The following is an 18,108-nucleotide window of genomic DNA, read 5'->3' on the forward strand; positions in this document are numbered from 1 at the left end:
AAACCTCTGTCACTCCAGCTCTATTTCCTACCCAGCATCGCGTCATCTTGCTTGACGGATGGCTCATTTGCCTGAAGTCACACAACCTAGAGGATGTCAATCAAGCAGAAGATGGAACTGGGTGGGGAATAGACCTGCAGTGACAAAAGTTTCAGCTCTACAAATAGTTCTTCAGTCTAATTTGAATATCAATTCAATTCAAAAGCTGATTTCTCAGTGATGTAGGAATGAACTGGACATGTAAAGATATTTGCTGAACTTGTGTTTGAGAGCGCTACATGTACATTTAAATAGTTTGAGGGGTGAGATTCTGATGACAGATTCTGTTTAAAGGTTTATTTTGCAACCATTTCTGATTATTGGATCTTAAACTTACCTAATGTTAAAAAGTTGACATTCATACTAAATAAAAGTGTTAAGTTGGAGGTTTATATCACCATCTAGAAGCAGATTCAATTTTAATAGTAAGTTAATGTAACCTGCATGTACCGGGAATACGCTACTTTGATTTCCTGTAATTCTAAGGTCTAACGTTTCTTCTTGTGGAGAGTGACATACCGGCTCTGGCATGTCAAGGTAAGGAGGCTTATTCGCTATGCAATGCTCCTCTGGGAAATTTAATATGCAAATTCCTTCTTCAGAGAAAAAGAGGACTTGTACTCTATAGCGCCATCTATTGGAAGCAGCAATCCTACAAGTCACAATAAACCGTTGGCCCTTGTCAGTGCAAAGTGTGAAAACTGATTTGGCTAGGTGAGAGCCTCTGGACTGAGGATAAAAGCCAAATCAGTTCTCATACTTAGGCTTTTATCCTAAGTCATATTGCACGACTCATTAAGGGGTTGATTGTGACTTGTAGGATTGCTGCTTCCAATAGGTGGCGCTATAGAGTTCAAGTCCTCTTTTTCTCTGAAGAGGCAATTTGCACTGTAATTCTAATAAATGCACCTGCTTGTCCTTCACTGACAAATAACAACATGGAAAAAATAATCTTTTTCACTAACGGCATATGATTTTGAGAAATGAGCAACCTGGTACATTCTTATATGAAAGATAATTGTTCAGATATATTCTGTACCTCCTGCCGACAATGAGATACACAGCTGGATGGAAAAACACAGCACAGATGATGACTGAGCAAACAATGGTATTACTTTTCCGAAATATCTCGGGCTGACTCATTTTGTGACGACGAATGCATAAAACATCATATAACTGACCACTACTCACTCACCAATGCCTTCAAGTACATCAGTGTAATCACTGCAAATACGTAAAGTTCTGACATCCCTAACCATGCTCATGAGAATATGTAGCACCCTGAGGATTCGGCTGCTACAGGGGTATTGCACCTCAACCCAGAGGTGTGATATTCCACTCCCGGGTAAGGATGGAGTGTGGAACTGAGCTCAGTTAGCTGCATGCACTACACACATCCCATTTCCGAGGGACAGACCGATGGTACTCCCACTAGAGAAATGTGCAGGTACGACAGTGTCTGTTCCTGGCTGGAGTGGGAGGGGGGTGGAACATCCCAGTAGTGTAGGGGCAGATAGGGGGAGCAGCCTGGGTAAAGCTAGGAGCTCATTGGGTGCTGGTCACCTGAGCTCACACATAGAGGGAGTATATAAGGTGGGAACCATCTTAGATCAGGGTCAGTCTGTGAGACGTCAGTCTTTTGTAGAGGTTTGGTCAGTCTGAGAGAGCCTGAGAAGCAGAGAGAGAGGAGAAAGAAGGACCCAGAAGGGGGAGAAGAGGGAACTCCAAGAACCCAAAATTAGATCAGAGGGTGAAGAGTTGGCAACAGGGTACCGGATCCCAAGCTGGTGGAGGCTACAGCACACCTTAGCCAGAGACCGGAGGTCGTGGGCAGGATCTGCCACGACCACCCACTAAATCTACCCGGAAGGCAAACCAAGAATAGGGTCAGGGAACCCAGAGACAAGGGTTTACCAACAAGAGGCCCGAGGGAGCCGTACTTAGGTGGATCCCTGGTGGGGAAGGCCAGAGAGAAGGACAAGTCAGAAAGGGAGCTCAGGACCACGCTCCAGAATCACCTGGGGGTTGGCCGAGTCCAAGACCTGGTGGACGCAGCACGGCTCGGGCGGTCACTTAAGGCCAGAGTGACCACAAGAACAGCAGTAAGTAAAAACCCTGAACTGCACAGCCCGGCTCGGAGTCTTCTTAACATCCACACTGCACCACCACTACCACCATCCTCTACACCTGACCCCCTGAGGCTATACCCCTCCCGTTGGGGGTTATACTACCAGAGCTGCACAAGCACCACCAGCCTCAGCGGACCCTGCTGCAGCGGCGGCCGTATTGACCGCAAATCAACGGGTGGCGTAGTCGACATAAAAGAACATCTAGTAACATCTATAAGGACTGCCACACACTGAGCTTGACACCCTGGGCACGGACCGGGTCACCGCCACTCGGAGACTACAACCCCCATCTGATCCGGCTCCGGGTATCCCCCAAACAACACTGGCCCAGGGGGCGCGTCAACTTTGGCGTAGTCGGCAGGATAACGTGCCCGCAACAACCGGGTACTGCGTGCCTGAAGAAAAGTTCACCGTTACCTCAAAAAGAAGTCTGCCGGTTCCGGAGGGTCCCCGCCAACGGACCCCATCACAGGTCGTTTCCCGCCGGTTGTCCGCCATTTGCAGCTTTTTCCCGCCATCCATGGAGTTTCCCGCCACTGGGAGATGATTTCCGCCATTTCCAAGGATTTCCCGCCTTGGGGGAGCGGACGCCATTATGGGCGTGCCAGAGGGTGGCAAAAGGCCACCTCCCATCGTGGGCCAGGTCGAAGAATGGCGCCAAAAGCGGAAACCGCGCCCACCAACAGAGACTGTGATGCTGGAAGTGTCCATCAGCGTGAGAGAACTGCCCCTGGAACTGAAGTTGCCCCGGGACCACCCTCAATGTGGGCGGAGACAGAACAAGAGAACAAAGATGGGTGCAGCCTGGAGGAGTCTGGAGAGAGCGCACCCGGAGACAAGACGTCTGGAGGAGAGTCCAGAGAGAGCGTACCCGGAGATGGAGGGAGAGACAGGCAGCACCGACCCAGTGGTCAGGAGCCTGCTGCAAGCAACAACCCCACTAGGCTTAGTGGAGATCCTGGCACAGCTCCCCCGAGACCGGGAGTGTGCACAGACCGCGCTGGAGGGCCTCGCACGGAGGATGGCCCGGGTGCAGCGGGAGACGTTGGCGGAGTGGAGCCGAGAGATGGCCCAGCAGACCGGAACCCGTCAGCGGAGCACGCCGCCCGAGACGAGGAGACAGACCGCCTCTGAGGATGGCGCAGGAGGAATGAAGGCAGGAGACGGCGCCGAGAAGGGAGCTGAACGGACGGAGGCAGGTAAAGGGGACGTCTCTACCCCGAGCCGAGAAACCGTGTACCTGCCCCAGCTCCCCGTCGCAGAGCCCGAAATTCCCCCTGCCGTGCCCGTCGCTGCATCGTCACCGTGCCAGACTAGGCCTCAAGCAGAAGCCGCGGCCGCGACCCCTGTGACGTCACACGCCTCGACCCTGAGCGCGGCAAAGCAGGAAATACCATCGGCCTGGTCGCAAGGCCTAGTACCTCCGGGCGCCGCAATACCAACAGCGCCCCCTACCTCCGCGGAGCCACCGGCCTGGTCGCAGGGCCGAGTAACCCAGGGCGCCGCCGTTCTTACGGTGCCCTTTGCCTTTAGGGTGCCCCAAGCCTGGTCGCAAGGCCTGGTCGACCCGGGCGCCGCTACCATCAACGCGCCCTCAACATCTAGAGTGCCGCACCTGGGTGAAGACCTGTTCGCCCAGCATACGTGCCCGGATGGGCAGCCCTTTGTATGGCCCCAGGAGTATATTCAGCTGGAACTCCAGAGAGCAAGGCCCATGTGCGAGCCCCTGATTCCGGCTCCGAAGCCCGTAAGGAGGACCTCGCCCCCACTGGAGGAGATCCAGTTCGAGTGGGACCCCACCGGAGAAGACCTCATGGGGTTCACTCAGGAGACTCGGGCGGCCGCAGCGGAGCGTGCAGAGTGCTGCCGACAGCAGCTCGAGGTCTTCGAGAGGGAGCGGAGAGAGAGGCGGGTCGGGAACAGCAAATGCAGATAAGGAGCGCGGAGCAGAAGAGCCGGACCACGAGGAAACCCCGTGCAGCTCATGGTCCCCGTGCCACCGGGACTGTGATAAAATTCAATATGCAGCACGGATGGGGCTTTATCAGAGACCATCAGACCCCCGGCGACGTCTTTGTAACCCGCAGAGACGTAGAAAGCCATCTGCCGGAGGGACACAGAGGTCGTGACCTGTACGTAGGGGACGAGGTCACCTTCACCCGGCACAAGTGTGCCAAAGGACCCTACGCCCTCCATGTGCATCGCCTGACGGAGGAGGAGCTGCGGTGTGAGGAGGAGCAAGAGGACCCGGACGGGTCTGAAGAATCTCAAGAAGGAGCAGGAGGACGCCGTCGTTGAAGTACGGTAGAGAGAGACTGTACATAGTTACCCGTCAGGGTATAAGAACTGTTCTAGTTAAAATATAGTCCCCGTTGGGACCAGCCAATTGAACTGAATCCCGTGTGTCCCTATTCCTCCCTAATAAATGGCCGAGGACTGAGAGCGGCCATATTTCCCTTGTATATAGTTGCGCTTCCTAAAGCGCCCCCTACCGGTTTTATAGGAAACTGTTTTCTTCCAAGAGAGACTGTCGCACCTTACCCGGTCACAAGTTGCACCGTGGCCGGAGGAACAAGAATGTTATTTATGAAAAGTTTTATATGAAAAGTTTGATAGCTGATAATATATATGATGTTTTATATGTTGATGTTTATGAAAAAAAAAAAGGAAAAATTGTATGTTTTGATGTTTTGTTATCTTACAGCCCGAGGACGTGCTGTGGTTTACCAGGGGGGAATGTAGCACCCTGAGGATTCGGCTGCTACAGGGGTATTGCACCTCAACCCAGAGGTGTGATATTCCACTCCCGGGTAAGGATGGAGTGTGGAACTGAGCTCAGTTAGCTGCATGCACTACACACATCCCATTTCCGAGGGACAGACCGATGGTACTCCCACTAGAGAAATGTGCAGGTACGACAGTGTCTGTTCCTGGCTGGAGTGGGAGGGGGGTGGAACATCCCAGTAGTGTAGGGGCAGATAGGGGGAGCAGCCTGGGTAAAGCTAGGAGCTCATTGGGTGCTGGTCACCTGAGCTCACACATAGAGGGAGTATATAAGGTGGGAACCATCTTAGATCAGGGTCAGTCTGTGAGACGTCAGTCTTTTGTAGAGGTTTGGTCAGTCTGAGAGAGCCTGAGAAGCAGAGAGAGAGGAGAAAGAAGGACCCAGAAGGGGGAGAAGAGGGAACTCCAAGAACCCAAAATTAGATCAGAGGGTGAAGAGTTGGCAACAGGGTACCGGATCCCAAGCTGGTGGAGGCTACAGCACACCTTAGCCAGAGACCGGAGGTCGTGGGCAGGATCTGCCACGACCACCCACTAAATCCACCCGGAAGGCAAACCAAGAATAGGGTCAGGGAACCCAGAGACAAGGGTTTACCAACAAGAGGCCCGAGGGAGCCGGACTTAGGTGGATCCCTGGTGGGGAAGGCCAGAGAGAAGGACAAGTCAGAAAGGGAGCTCAGGACCACGCTCCAGAATCACCTGGGGGTTGGCCGAGTCCAAGACCTGGTGGACGCAGCACGGCTCGGGCGGTCACTTAAGGCCAGAGTGACCACAAGAACAGCAGTAAGTAAAAACCCTGAACTGCACAGCCCGGCTCGGAGTCTTCTTAACATCCACACTGCACCACCACTACCACCATCCTCTACACCTGACCCCCTGAGGCTATACCCCTCCCGTTGGGGGTTATACTACCAGAGCTGCACAAGCACCACCAGCCTCAGCGGACCCTGCTGCAGCGGCGGCCGTATTGACCGCAAATCAACGGGTGGCGTAGTCGACATAAAAGAACATCTAGTAACATCTATAAGGACTGCCACACACTGAGCTTGACACCCTGGGCACGGACCGGGTCACCGCCACTCGGAGACTACAACCCCCATCTGATCCGGCTCCGGGTATCCCCCAAACAACACTGGCCCAGGGGGCGCGTCAACTTCATCACATAAAATAAGTTAACCCACAAAAGGACAAATGGTTCTTATCTGTCAGCGATTTCTTTGAATATTTCCTGAATCTTGGAGCACTTTCTCAGAAACTTTGTAATCACTTTAGTTCTGTTTACTCAAAGAGCAACATAGCTTGCAGCAAGGAACAACCCCCATAGACTGGTCTTCTACCTATGTGTGTGCTATCTCCAAAAATCCATACTTAGGGTTTGTGCCAAGTTTTATTGTATCTTTTTATTGAATTTTGCATTGAAATTTTACTATATTTTAATTTTGAATAAAGTTTTTATAATCTACTGGTAAAGAAGGCAGAGAGAAACCTTTGTGATAGACTTCATATGAGATGACAGCTGCATGAGAAAGAGGTACAAGGTCACGCATATGAGTGGGTGATGTAAAGCTTGTGAAGCATCTTGTGTTTTTTTTTATTATTTATTTATATAGCGCCATTGATTCCATGGTGCTGTACATAGGAAGCGGTTACATACCAAATACAGATATCACTTACCGTAAACAAACTGACAATGATAGACTGGTACAGCGGGGAAGAGGACCCTGCCCTTGTGGGCTTACATTCTACAGGAACAGGGAAGGAGACAGTAGGTTGGGGGGTTGCAGTAGCTCCGGTGTTGTTGAGGTGGCAGCAAGCAAGGTCATGGCAGGCTGAAAGTTTGTTTGAAGAGTTGGGTTTTCAGGTTCCATCTGAAGGATCCAAATGTGGAGGCTAATCGGACGTGTTGAGGCACAGAATTCCATAGGATGGGGGATATTCGGGAGAAATCTTGGATGCGATTGGGTGAGGAACGAATAAGTTTGGAGGAGAGAAGGAGGTCATGGGAGGACAGGAGATTACGTAAGGGAATATATTGGGAGATTCATTCAGAGATGTATGGAGGACAAAGGCTATGGATGGCTTTGTAGGTCAGTAATAGTAGTTTGAACTGGATAAGCTGGGCAATTGGGAGCCAGTGAAGGGACTTGCAAAGGAGAGTAGCAGAGGAGTAGCGAGGCGAGAGATGAACTAGTCGTGCAGCAGAGTTAAGGATGGACTGGAGGGGTGCGAGAGTGTTAGCAGGTAAGCCACAGAGGAGGATGTTTCAGTAGTCGAGGAGGAAGATGATGAGGGCATGCACAAGCAGTTTAGTAGATTGAGGAACGGATAGATTCTGGAAATACTTTTGAGCTGGAGGCGACAGGAGGTGAAGAGAGCTTGGATGTTGGGTTTGAAGGACAGGGCAAAGTCAAGGGTTACTCCGAGGCAGCGGATTGTCGGTACAGGGGAAAGTGTGATGTAATTTATTGTGATAGAAAGATAAGGTGGGGAAGATATGCGAGATGGGGGAAAGATGATGAGTTCAGTTTTGTCCACATTGAGCTTGAGGAAGCGAGAGGAGAAGAAAGAGGATATGGCTGATAGACATGCTGGGATTCTGGACAGCAGAGAGGTGACATCTGGGCCAGAGAGGTAGATCTGGGTGTCATCAGCATACAGATGGTACTGGAAGCCATGCGATTTTATGAGCTGTCCCAGGTCAAGGGTATAGATTGAGAAGAGTAGGGGTCCTAGGACAGAGCCGTGAGGGACTCCAACAGAGAGGGAGCGGGATGAGAAGGTAGTGTGAGAGTAGGAGATGCTAAATGTGCAGTTAGAAAGGTATGAGGAGATCCAAGATAGGGCAGGGGTTTTGACGCCAAAGGAAGAGAGGATCTGTAGTAGGAGGCCGTGGTCAACTGTGTCGAAGGCAGAGGACAGGTCAAGAAGAAGGAGTACAGAGAATTGTCTGTTAGCTTTGGCTGTAAGTCATTAGTAATTTTGGTGAGGGCAATTTTGGTGGAATGGTGGGGGCGGAAGCCAGATTGTCGGTTGTCGAAGAGAAAGTTAGATGAGAAGTGAGAGGAAAGTTCAGCGTGAACGTGTTGGTCAAGGAGTTTGGAAGCAAATGAGAGTAGCGATATGGGGCGGTAGCTGGACAAGGTGGTTGGGTCGAGGGATGTTTTTTTAAGGATGCAAGTGATTGTGGCGTTTTTGAAGGCAGAGGAGAAGGTACCAGAAGTCAGCGATAAGTTGAAGAGATGGGTGTTTACATCACTTCTGCGTGTTCATAGCCGAACCCAACTGTGGCAATGTGCAGAACACAACTGTTCCGATGTGTGAAACCTACCGTCAATAATGGTGGCAAACATATTGTCAAATGTAAATGTCTGCCCAGCAGTGCCTCAAGCTGAGCAGAGATGCAGGTTGCTTATAAATGTTTATTTGTAGGCCTAATTTACTGCCCGCTAGAATTATTTATCATCATGGTAGAACGCATAGAATTTAAAGGGAAGATATCAGAGGAAAATTACATTATTTAAATTAGGTTCTTTTGTTAAATGTATTTTTTAATATTTGAATAATTTTTTCCCCATATCACAATCTGTATTAAAAATAAAAAATAGAAATCTTGCAATTTTCACATTGGCCACTTGGGCTTTTTTTAGACTCTAACTTCTTGTTGTTTCAGAAAACAACATATGTGAATATCCACAATGGTCAGACCCTGACCCTATGTCAGCTATATACTTTATACTTATGGAGATCGATAGCGTGGGTCGGAGTGATGAGAAACATGATATATCGTATTAACAGGATATATTGAAGCAGGCACGCATATATTATAGCAGGCAGGTATAGGCAATAAGCGATCAGTAAACAGTCTCTGGAAATGGTTGTGATGTCAGTACAAACCGATAGATGTGCCAGGTCCAGAAACGCACAGTCCACGAGATTCTGAGCCCGGACCAGGCTCCTTGCAGAGAGCAAGCTGAACTGCAGGTGGATGCAGAGCGAGTCTTTGCACACAGATGAAAGTCCGGATAAACGGCAGGCAGGTAACAGGTGGGGAATCCCAATGTAGAGAAGCAACAGGCACGATGCAAGTCCTTCAAGCTTGGCAGCAGGTAAGATACAAGATACACAAGCAAAGTATAGTTGGCCAGAGTCTCTTTATATATATAGCAAACAGGAAACAGGAGATATCAGACAGAAAACAAGATGGCCCCCGAGGCTGTCAACTCCATTTTGGATAAGGGCAGAACAGGTACATACAGCTCCATATTGGATAAGGGCAGCACAGGTACATGTGGCTCCATTTTGGATAAGGGCAAAAACCGGACAGAACAGATCCTTACATTACTCCCCCCTTAAAGGGTGTCCTCCGAACAACCATGGAGCCGGTTTGTTGGGGTATCTGCTGTGGAACAGTTCAATCAAACGAGTAGCGTGGATGTTCTCCCGAGGTTCCCAAGAATTCTCCTCCGATGGATAACCTTGCCATTTCACCAGGTACTGGAGCCGTCCTCTATGAATCCGAGAATCGAAGATCCCCTCCACGATGAATTCCTCTTGCCCGTCAATAAGAACTGGATCGGGGGGAGCAGATATGCGTCCGGGAAAAGGATTTGGTACTACCGGTTTGAGCAGAGAGACATGAAAAACAGGGTGTACTTTCAAGGATTTTGGCAACTTGAGTTGGCAGGCTACAGGGCTTACCAATTTGCCGATTTTGTATGGCCCAACATACTTCTGCCCCAATTTAGACATTGGAGTTCTTAGTTTTAAGTTCTTTGTTGAAAGCCAAGCCAAGTCTCCTACCTTGTATGTTGGTGCTGGCTTGCGGAACCTATCTGCCGCCTTCTTATATCTTTCTTGAGCTGTGGCCAGCATTTCTTTTAAGACCTCTAGATTCTGTTGAAGAAGCGTAATCCTATCGGCTACTGCGGGTACGGATGTATCTATTGGAAACCGTGGAAGAATGCTGGGATGATACCCCTTGTTAGCAAAGAACGGAGACTGTTTGGTGGACGCACTCTGTGAATTATTATATGTGAATTCGGCCAACGGAAGTAAGTTTACCCAATCATCCTGCAAATGACACATGTAACAACGCAGATACTGCTCCAAAGTCTGGTTTGTCCGTTCCGTTTGGCCGTTAGACTGCAGATGACAGATTTACCTTAATGTCCAGAGCAGCACAAAAGCTTCGCCAAAATCTTGAAGTAAATTGGACCCCTCGATCTGATATCACTTCATCAGGAACTCCATGTAGGCGAAAAACCTCTTGTACAATAAGATCCGCTGTCTGTTTCGCTATTGGTAAGCCGGTACAGGGAATGAAATGAGCAGCCTTGGTTAAGCGGTCAACTACTACTAGGATAGTGTTCTTTCCTTTTGACATAGGCAACTCTACAATAAAATCCATTGAAATAGACCCCCACGGACGGGATGTAATAGAAAGGGGTTGCAACAGTCCGGTAGGTGAGGAGCGAAGAACCTTTGATCTTGCACATACCTCACAAGATGAGATGTAATGCTGAACGCTTTCCGATAAGTTGGCCACCAGAAGAAGCGAGACAAGAATTCCTGAGTCTTCTGAAGTCCTCTATGACCAGCGATCTTAGAGTCATGCATTAATTTTAGCACCCTTAATGTAACCGTTTCCGGAATATACAGGCGTTGTCCCTGGAACCAAAGTCTATTTTTCAAGGTTAGATTTACCTGGCTGGACGGTTGAATCAGGAACGGGTCTGCAGTGTACGCCTCCCTGATAGCCGTTAATAGATCTTGATTGCGTAACAGACCTATAAAGTTGTCTTCCGAGAGTATGGTTCTTGGGAGGTGCAGCCGGGTTTATATCAACCGAATGAACTCTGGATAATGCATCTGCTTTCCCATTACGAGAACCCGGCATATAGGAGATAACAAAATCAAACTGATTAAGAAAAAGATTCCACCGAGCATGTCTGGGTTTTAGACACCTTGCCGACCTCATGAATTCAAGGTTACGATGGTCGGTAAGTACGACAATTTGTTGGGATGCCCCCTGTAGCAAGTGTCTCCATTCTTTGAATGCCGTTATAATGGCCAACAATTCTTTGTTTCCAACGTTGTAGTTCCTTTCTGCAGGTGATAACTCCTGTGAAAGAAAAGCACAGGGATGCGAAAAATCTTTCTCACCTGTTCTCTGCGAAAGTATAGCCCCTATAGCACAGTCTGAGGCATCCACTTCCACTATGAAGGCCCGATCCGGGTCCGGATGTATGAGAATGGGAGCTGACGTGAATTTAGACTTCAACCTGTCAAATGCTGTCTGCGCTTGTGGCGACCAGACCAACGGCGTCTTTTTCCGTGTCAGTTGGGTAATGGGTGAGACAATCTCCGAGAAATTTTTAATGAACCGTCTGTAGAAATTAGTGAATCCAATAAATCGTTGCACCTCCTTTAGTGTCTTGGGAATTGGCCACTCCTGAATGGCTTGAATCTTGCTTGTATCCATGCTGAGACCCTGGGGAGAAATAACATACCCCAAAAATTGAATTTCCGATTTGTGAAACTCACATTTCTCCAACTTGATGTACAACTGATTTTGCCGTAGACACCAACACCATTCTCACATGCCGCTGATGATCCTCGAAGTTGCTGGAAAAAATTAAAATGTCATCCAAATAAACCACAACAAAAATATCGAGTATGTCTCTAAATATATCATTTGCCAAGTGTTGAAAACTAGCCGGTGCGTTACGAAGTCCGAAAGGCATAACAAGATACTCAAAATGTCCATAACGTGACCAGAAAGCTGTTTTCCATTCGTCACCAGGGCGAATCCGTACTAAATTGTATGCTCCACAAAGGTTTAATTTTGTGAAGATATTGGCATGTCTTATCCTCTCAAGTAATTCAGGAATTAATGTAAGTGGATAAGAATTTCTGACCGTAATTTTGTTGAGTTCACGATAATCAATACATGGTCGAAGTGAGCCGTCCTTTTTCACGAAGAAGATTGGGGCACCGGCTGGAGAGGAAGATGGTCGTATAAACCCCTTAGTTAAATTCTCATCAATATACTCTTTGAGAGCTTTTAGTTCAGGTCCGGCCAAAGGATAAATGCTACCGAACGGAATCGAGGCGCCAGGTAAGAGTTCTATGGGGAAATCATACTGCCGGTGTGGTGACAGCTTGTCCGCGTTCTTTTTATCACATACATCTGCAAAATCTCGATATTCCATTGGTAGTTTTAGATCACTTACACATGCTGACCCGATTAAAGCTGATTCCCTGGAAGACATCTGCCGTTCTGGAAACTGCAATTCCTTTGTTGCCCAGTTGATAGTAGGGTTTTGTAATTGTAGCCACGGTAAGCCTAAGATTACAGGAAAGTGGGGAGAAGAGATCAGCAAAAACGGCAGTCTTTCTGCATGGTCCGCCCCATACGAACCTTCAATGCTGCTGTTTCAAGGTCAACAGGCCCGGATGCTAACGGGGACCCATCCACGGTCTCCATTAATACCGGTGCGATTCTCCTCTGTGGACGTATACCGTGTTTTTTAGCGAATGCGATGTCCATGAAATTACCACTGGCTCCAGAGTCAACCATAGCAGAACTAGTAACCCAGCCAGACTGAATCTTTATCTTGAGAGGAATGTAGCAATGTGAATTTTTCTTTGAGCTCTCCGAGGCCGAAGTAGTGGAGCCTACTGAAAGAACGGCTGCATTCACGAGTGAAGATGTTTCTGAAGCACAGTCGGAGAAATCGTAATCCTGGTCGGTTTCTTTATTCCGAGGAGGAATTTGATGAGAAATTACTGAGACTTCGTCTGAGACGTCGTATTCGATCACTGCAGCCGTAGTCCTGTGAATTTTACTGGGACAATTTGAAATATATTGACCAGATTTTCCGCAATATAAGCATAAATTTTCTCTGAAACGATGTTCCTTCCGTGCGTCAGGGTGAGTTCTTTGAATTGCATCCACCTGCATAGGTTCCGACTCCACCTGAAGAGAGGACTTATTCTGAGTTTCTCTGGAGGGAGGAGAAAAAGATAGCAAGTTGTTACGATTAGCATCTGCCCATCTCTCCAAACACAATGGTTGATAAAGTCTCCCAGGGCAACAGGTGACTCCCCTCGTGCCAACTCATCCTTAATTGCAGCGGATAAACCCCTCCTAAACACTGCATATCTTGCTGAATCACACCACGTAGTGTCCAGCACCCACCTCCGAAACTCCATTGCATATTCTACGACAGAGCACTTTCCCTGTTGGAGTGTCAATAGTGCGGCTTCTGCAGTGGCACTCCGATTGGGGTCACCAAACATTTGACCCATTGCAGCAATAAAGTCTTTCAGCGAATTTAAACACATATCATCGGCTTCAATCAGAGGATTTGCCCAGGCAAGAGCTTTGTTAGTTAACAGCATTATCATGGTTAATACTTTCGCTCGTTCAGATGGGAAGTGAGCTGCCTGTGTAGAAAAATACAGTTGACACTGATTTAAAAACCCACAGAATTTTTCTCTTTCTCCACTAAACCTGAATGGCGGGAGTTTAGGAAAAGCCAGAGCCGGAGTTGGCATTGATACTGGAACCGGAGCTGCGGCTGTAGTCTCTTGAGTTGACAGGCGATTTGCTAATGCGTGAATGGACGAGTCGGCCACATTAGCATTATGATGAATTTGAGTCTCTAATGCCGCTAGTTTAGTTTTAGTAGCCTGCATGTCCCCATGAAGTCCTGTGATATATGTGCATATTTTCTTTAGATGCACCTCCACAGTATCTGACCCAGCGAACTCCATTCTTTTGAGGCTTGTGTATTCTGTCAGCTATATACTTTATACTTATGGAGATCGATAGCGTGGGTCGGAGTGAAGACAAACACGATATATCGTATTAACGGGATATATTGAAGCAGGCAAGCATATATTATAGCAGGCAGGTATAGGCAATAAGCGATCAGTAAACAGTCTCTGGAAATGGTTGTGATGTCAGTACAAACCGATAGATGTCCCAGGTCCAGAAACGCACAGTCCACGAGATCCTGAGCCCAGACCAGGCTCCTTGCAGAGAGCAAGCTGAACTGCAAGTGGATGCAGAGCGAGTCTTTGCACACAGATGAAAGTCTGGATAAATGGCAGGCAGGTAACAGATGGGGAATCCCAATGTAGAGAAGCAACAGGCACGATGCAAGTCCTTCAAGATTGGCAGCAGGTAAGATACAAGATACACAAGCAAAGTATAGTTGGCCAGAGTCTCTTTATATATATATATAGCAAACAGGAAACAGGAGATATCAGACAGGAAACAAGATGGCCCCCGAGGCTGTCAACTCCATTTTGGATAAGGGCAGAACCAAACAGAACAGGTACATGCAGCGCCATCTTGGATAAGGGCAGCACAGGTACATGCGGCTCCATTTTGGATAAGGGCAAAAACCGGACAGAACAGATACATGATTCAGATCCTTAAACCCTATTTTTTGTATTAAAACATCTAATGAGCCTGTGCAAATATATATACAGTATATATATATATATATATATATATATATGTATATATACTGTACAGACCAAAAGTTTGGACACACCTTCTCATTTAAAGATTTTTTTGTATTTTCATGACTATGAAAATTGTACATTCACACTGAAGGCATCAAAACTATGAATTAACACATGTGGAATTATATACTTAACAAATAAGTGTGAAACAACTGAAAATATGTCTTATATTCTAGGTTCTTCAAAGTAGCCTCCTTTTGCTTTGATGACTGCTTTGCACACTCTTGGCATTCTCTTGATGAGCTTCAAGAGGTAGTCACCGGAAACGGTTTTCACTTCACAGGTGTGCCCTGTCAGGTTTAATAAGTGGGATTTCTTGCCTTATAAATGGAGTTGGGACCATCAGTTGTGTTGTGCAGAAGTCTGGAGGAAACACAGCTGATAGTCCTACTGAATAGACTATTAGAATTTGTATTATGGCAAGAAAAAAGCAGCTAAGTAAAGAAAAACGAGTGCCCATCATTACTTTAAGAAATGAAGGTCAGTCAGTGCGAAAAATTGGGAAAACTTTGAATGTGTCCCCAAGTGCAGGTTCAAAAACCATCAAGCGCTACAAAGAAACTGGCTCACATGAGGACCGCCCCAGGAAAGGAAGACCAAGAGTCACCTCTTCTTCTGAGGATAAGTTTATCCGAGTCACCAGCCTTAGAAATCGCAGGTTAACAGCAGCTCAGATTAGAGACCAGGTCAATGCCACACAGAGTTCTAGCAGCAGACACATCTCTACAACAACTGTTAAGAGGAGACTTTGTGCAGCAGGCCTTCATGGTAAAATAGCTGCTAGGAAACCACTGCTAAGGACAGGCAACAAGCAGAAAAGACTTGTTTGGGCTAAAGAACACAAGGAATGGACATTAGACCAGTGGAAATCTGTACTTTGGTCTGATGAGTCCAAATTTGAGATCTTTGGTTCCAACTACCGTGTCTTTGTGCGACGCAGAAAAGGTGAACGGATGGACTCTACATGCCTGGTTCCCACCGTGAAGCATGGAGGAGGAGGTGTGATGGTGTGGGGGTGCTTTGCTGGTGACACTGTTGGGGATTTATTTTAAATTGAAGGCATACTGAACCAGCATGGCTAACACAGCATCTTGCAGCGGCATGCTATTCCATCCGGTTTGCGTTTAGTTGGACCATCATTTATTTTTCAACAGGACAATGACCCCAAACACACCTCCAGGCTGTGTAAGGGCTATTTGACCAAGAAGCAGAGTGATGGGGTGCTACGCCAGATGACCTGGCCTCCACAGTCACCAGACCTGAACCCAATCGAGATGGTTTGGGGTGAGCTGGACCGCAGAGTGAAGGCAAAAGGGCCAACAAGTGCTAAGCATCTCAGGGAACTCCTTCAAGATTGTTGGAAGACCATTTCGGGTGACTACCTCTTGAAGCTCATCAAGAGAATGCCAAGAGTGTGCAAAGCAGTCATCAAAGCAAAAGGTGGCTACTATGAAGAACCTAGAATATAAGACATATTTCAGTTGTTTCACACTTTTTTGTTAAGTATATAATTCCACATGTGTTAATTCATAGTTTTGATGCCTTCAGTGTGAATGTACAGTTTTCAAAGTCATGAAAATACAGAAAAATCTTTAAATGAGAAGGTGTGTCCAAACTTTTGGTCTGTACTGTATATATAAAACACAAAACTTGACTTAAACAATAAGTCATTTTCTAGTGATAACTTCTAACATTGTTAAAGGACTTATTTGGCCATTAAAATCCATATTTTCAAGACATAGAGACATTTTATGACCCCCATTTATGGTATACAGACCATACTTGTCTTCATTTTGTGATACCTGTCTAAGAGTACAAACAGCAAAGCCACCCTAAGAAGAATTAAAATTCCCCCAACAATTCAAGAAAAAACAGAGCAAAAAAGGGCAGCAGTGTTTACCTGCCCAGATCTTCAAAACCAAATGCACTACCAGGGTGCAGCAAACCCACATAAAGATGGTGGCGACACAGGTGCAAAATACTGATGAGACAATCACTCACAACCCACCATTTCATGTCTCCATGAAACTAATATCAACTAATGCCTCATATATTATATATATGTATTTTTGCACTTTTTTATTCCAGGGTGCAGCCAGGCCCATCAGTGCCGGCATTGGAATTTGGGGTGTCTGTTCCCATGGGGTGCACTTGGATAGTACCAGGCAGCCCGCCTAGTCTAATAGCATGGGCGTAACTAATAGGATGTAAGCCGGATACTGTGCACTACCCTAGTGTGAACAGCGCCCTATACAAGCCTGTTTGTGTGCAATTCAAATACTAAGCAGTAGTGTTGAGCGATACCTTCCGATATCGGGAAATATCGGATCGGATTGGATCGGACCGATACCGAAAAAGTATCGGATATCGCCGATTCCGATACCGGAAACCAATGCAAGTCAATGGGACAGAAATATCGGAATGAAAATAAACCCTTTCTTTCCTTGTAGGTTAATTCTACATGAAGGAAAACAACTAAGAATAATGTAGAATGTATTGGGGGAAATGGGGGAGACAATAAAGGCATAGAGGTTTAGCCCAATCAAATGGAATAGCAGGAATTAATATTTTTTTTTAAGACGTTCTGAGTTACGGAAATATTGACTATGTTAAGTATTTTTATATTTTGTCAGATATTTATGTTTCACTACTTCCATGCTCTTCACCTTCTTTTTTACTTCTCCCACACTTTCTCCTTCATCATCCTCAGCATCTTTTTCATCCACTTCTTCTTCACCTTCTTCATCTTCTTCTTCTTCACCTTCTTCGTATTATTCTTTTTTTTTACATTCTTCATATTCTACTTCTTCATCTTCTTCATCTTCTTCTTCTTCATCATATTCTTATTTGTGGCATTCCTGTAGTTGTTATCTATAAAAGGTTGGACATTACACCTTTCGTTCTGCCCGTCACAAAAGATTTACAACAGGATTTGTCCGCGTTCAGTTTGGCCTGCAGCAGCAGGTCTTTTCCAGGGGCACCACGAGGAGGAACGGACTCACCCCCATACACTGCTTAGTCATCTTCTGCTTATAATTTAGATATTATCTTTTGCTCTGATTTTTAGTCTTATGCTTAATGTTCTTCCGCTTTTTGTTCTGCAGCTTCTTGTATTTCTGCTTCTTGGTTTTCAGTCTCTTGTTCTTCTGTATCTTGGTGCTTGTCTTCTCTTCTTTGTCCTCTTGGTCAACTTCTTCAGGGTCATCTTCTTGGTCTTCTTCGGGGTGGTCTTCAGGGTCGTTGTCTTCGGGGGTCCTCGTCTTCGGAGTCCTCATCTTCTTTGGGTTGGTCTTCTGGGTCCTTGTCTTCGGGGTCCTCGTCTTCTTCGGGGTGGTCTTCAGGGTCCTCGTCTTCTTCGGGGTGGTCTTCAGGGTCCTTGTCTTCTTCGGGGTGGTCTTCAGGGTCCTCGTCTTCAGGGTCGTCGCCTTCGGGGTCCTCGTCTTCTTAGGGTTGGTCTTCAGGGTCCTCGTCTTCAGGGTCCTCGTCAGGGAGATCTAGAGTGATTACCAAGAACCATTTCAAAAAGCTTGAACTTGGAAATGTAGCAGAAGGTACAAGAAAGCTGAGGAACTACCGAGGACCAGCTGACGGTACTGGAACCCGGATGGGTAGCAGAAGG

The sequence above is a fragment of the Phyllobates terribilis genome, unplaced genomic scaffold, assembly GCF_046119375.1.
Source record: "Phyllobates terribilis strain yellow unplaced genomic scaffold, ASM4611937v1 Scaffold_9__5_contigs__length_417890890, whole genome shotgun sequence".
NCBI lineage: Eukaryota > Metazoa > Chordata > Amphibia > Anura > Dendrobatidae > Phyllobates > Phyllobates terribilis.